Raw genomic sequence first — 3,635 nt, 5'->3', positions numbered from 1 at the left:
TTTGAATAAAAATACACGAATACTAGTGCACGAATGCACCCCTGCACGAATGCATCCTCAAGCTTTTTCTATCAAATAGAACCCTCAAAATTAACCCTTATAACTCCCTAACAAAAAAAATTTTGGTTCCAAAATTGTGCTGATGTAAAGTAGACTTGTGGAAAATGTTTCTTATTAAGTATTTTGTGTGACATATGTCTGTGATTTAAGGGCATAAAATTCAAAGTTGGAAAATTGCAAAATTTTCAAAATTTTCACCAAATTTCCATTTTTTTCACAAATAAACGCAACTCTTATCAAAGAAATGTTTCCACTATCAGGAAGTACAATATGTCACGAGAAAACAATGTCAGAATCATCAGGATCCGTTGAAGCGTTCCAGAGTTATAACCTCATAAAGGGACAGCGGTCAGAATTGTAAAAATTGGCCCGGTCATTAATGTGCAAACCTCCCTTGGCGCTTATTCTGCATGCAGCATAGACTTTTCGTATGATGAAAGGCCCCAAGTGTGTACCGTGATGTTAAATCTTGAAGGAATCTCTGGACTGCTGGACTCAAAGAGTCAGGTGACTCTGATGGGAGCCCCACTTGTTCTCTGTCTGACCGAGAAAAAGATCAAAGTTCACTGCATCCTTTGAGTCACTGTGCACTATGCGGTGAAAAGAGTGATCATTGAAATGTCCAAAATTTTTTAGTGCCAAAATGTCGGTATAATACTGAACTTGTTCTAACCATTTGTGAGGGGCCAGGACTTTGTGTTATTTGAGGACAATTGGGAAATTGATGTAGTGTTTGGTTGCTCAGAGAAGAGCATAAGGGAGCCCCACCACAGCAAGTGGCTGAAGGAATTCCTGTTCATACTTTGATGTGTAAAGGGGAGAAGCTAGCGTCTCCCGAGGTCGACAGTCAAAAGTTAGTGGTAACTCGACAGACTGATAGCTCTGGCCAACTTATGGACCTGACGTTAGTAAACATAATGTTGACAATACTGTGACCGTTGCTAACGTGAAATTATCTCCAGCCAACGGGGTCGACATCTGGTTGGGTGGGGACATGTTGTTCCAAGGTACCAGAGTGAATGATGATGACCCAAGTCTAGACTGTGACTCTGACAAAGTTGAAATAGGGTGCAGTAATGAAAATCCAAGTAAAAAGGGCAAATCCTCCTCCAGTCGCTGAAAAAGCAATAGGCGCAGAGAGGCAGAACAGGCTGCATCCTCTGTACCTTTGAGTCATGAAGTTAGGTTGCTAGAGGCAACCGCTGCTTCTAAGGAAAACAGTGGGATGCAAAAATATAATGATCTAACACATTGTAACAACAGAAGTCCACAAAGTGAAGTCGCAGAGAAGGAGCCGAAAGTGATGGTCGTGTCCTCAACGATTTCTGAGCTAAAGGTGGACAGTCTGTCGGTCAAGAGCAACATAGGACGAGAGTTCCTAGCGAAAAAATCCCATCATGCACCTGGCTTTGAGGAGTCAGTTGGGGACATCAGTGCCGAAGTTCCTGAAGGTAAAGAGGACTGCGGTGAGGGGTTTGATGCTGTAACTGAGAAATGCAAAATAATTATAAATGAGAAGGGTGATGGTGATGCTGCCAAGATGCAAGAGAAATGGAGACACTTAAGGAAGTCTCAACAGAAGCAGAGAGCTTAACTGAACCTGCTGGTAAAGACAAATAGGTGATGGATATCCCTTTCTTTAAATGCACAGTTGAGGTTCCCAAAGACTTGAGAGAAGTCTGTGCCAAGGAGGTGGTGCATGAAGATTTTAAGAAGGCCATAGGAGCCTGTGAAGTGTACTTGGACCCTGAGACTAATCAATTGATTGTTGTGTCTGCAACTAAAGCCACGGTGAAGCAAGTTGCCATGCTGGGGGACTTACACTTGCGATGTGTTCACATGAAGCAAAGAATCCGCTGGGAGAATGGAGAAGCTCTCAAACATTTAAAGCATGCTAAGCGGCTGACTGCAGCATTTCAAGAAGTGGTAGAAATTATGAAGTACTTGAAAGGGTTGGCAGTATGCGCCCTCAGAAGAAACCTGCAGCAGGCCAGGAAAATTCCAGGTATTGTATCCATTAAGTTCGAAGAAGACAGGGGACTGTTTTGAATTTATGGAGAGAGTGCAGAAGGCATTTAAAGAGCTCGAATTTGCTGGAGTTCATCAAGGATTTCATCCAGGTACCCCGAGATCCTGATGGTTGGAAGATGCCGGAGGATGACTCAAGAGATTGTGGATAAATTCAGAGTCGCAAGGATGAGAATAACAGGGGAGGCAGGCAAGGTACCTTGTGAAGATCGTATGATTCCAGTTGCTGTAACAGGAATGAAGAAGAGTATAGGAAATATACTCCTTCAATACTACATAGCATACCTGAGAGAAACTGAGAAGTTAAGGCTTGAAAAATGTAAAATTGCCACACAGCTGCGACAAATGGGTGTGAGTCCACAACATTCAAACCAAACACCAGTGGGAAGGAATGCCTGAACAGTTCATGGAAATAGGTCTGGGAATGAAAGGGACCGAGGTCATGGAGTTCCCCATTATAAGTCTAGTAGCAATCAAAGCTCCGGAGGTGAGTTTGGAAGAAAAGGTGTCTCAGGTGACGAGTCTTCACTTGGTAAAGGAGTTAGGCTGCTTTCAAACATCAGGTTCTTGGTTTCAGGCACAATCCGGCAAATTTGCTAAAGAACGGATCCGGTGTAAATAGTGAAAAAACGGATGCAAACTGATGCACCGGATCCATTTTTTTTTAGCTGGATCCGGCTCTATGTACTGCGCATGGTTTTTGAGGTGAGAGAGAGAGAGTGATTTTTTTTCCATGCCAGAATCAAAAACAAAGCTTCTGGGCATGCTTAGTGTGTTGCAGGAGACGTTTTTTGTGTCCGGCAAAAAAGCCTGAAGGGACGGATCTGGCACAAAACGGATGAAAGGCATGTCCTTCAGGCACAATCCGGCAGTAATACAACTCTATGGAGAAAAAAACGGATCAGGCGTAAGAAAAAAAACTGATCCAGATTGTGCCTGAAACTGCCGGATTGTGCCTGAAACCAAAAACCTGATGTGTGAAAGCAGCCTTAAAGGAAGTCACCAATGAGACTGCAAAAAATATTTTGATGTGAGAAGATGCAGTTGTTCTAAATGTGTCAGCCTCTCTCTGCACAAGGCGGAAGCACCCAGGCAGTAACCCCAATAACTCATGTGACATCACAGAGTCAGATCAGACTGTAGTTGGTGAAGTGATGAGGTCGGGTAATGATTGGTGAAAAAAAACCATGGCTTTTGTCAGGGAGGGGGATATGTGACAGGGTCTCTGATAATGTATCACAGGAGGAGATATGCATCACAGAAATGTCTATTTTCTGTGATATGGGTTTGGAAGGTTTTTTTCAGCATTTTATGCTGGAAGGGGTTAATTCTCCATTTTCTGGGCCAAGCTTAGTGGGCTGTGCAGTGCGGGGAGGTAACCGCCCACCATGTCTCCTTAACCCCTTAGCGACCGCCGATACGCCTTTTAACGGCGGCCGCTAAGGGTACTTAAGCCACAGCGCCGTTAATTAACGGCGCTGTGGAAAAAGTACATAGCGCCCCCCAGAGGCCGATTTTCTCCGGGGTCTCGGCTGCCGGGGGTAGCC

At 44.1% G+C, this 3,635-nt stretch overlaps 1 pseudogene; it reads left to right on the top strand.

Annotated features, from left to right (window-relative positions):
* The first annotated feature begins 1,683 nt into the window (after positions 1–1,683).
* Positions 1,684–2,487, top strand: LOC138671679 (RNA-binding protein FXR1 pseudogene; annotated as a pseudogene).
* Positions 2,488–3,635: the final 1,148 nt, after the last annotated feature.

The sequence above is a fragment of the Ranitomeya imitator genome, chromosome 3, assembly GCF_032444005.1.
Source record: "Ranitomeya imitator isolate aRanImi1 chromosome 3, aRanImi1.pri, whole genome shotgun sequence".
Classification (NCBI taxonomy): Eukaryota; Metazoa; Chordata; class Amphibia; order Anura; family Dendrobatidae; genus Ranitomeya; species Ranitomeya imitator.
The sequence above is the reverse complement of the archived record's forward strand: the minus strand, read 5'-3'. Positions and strand labels throughout refer to the sequence as shown.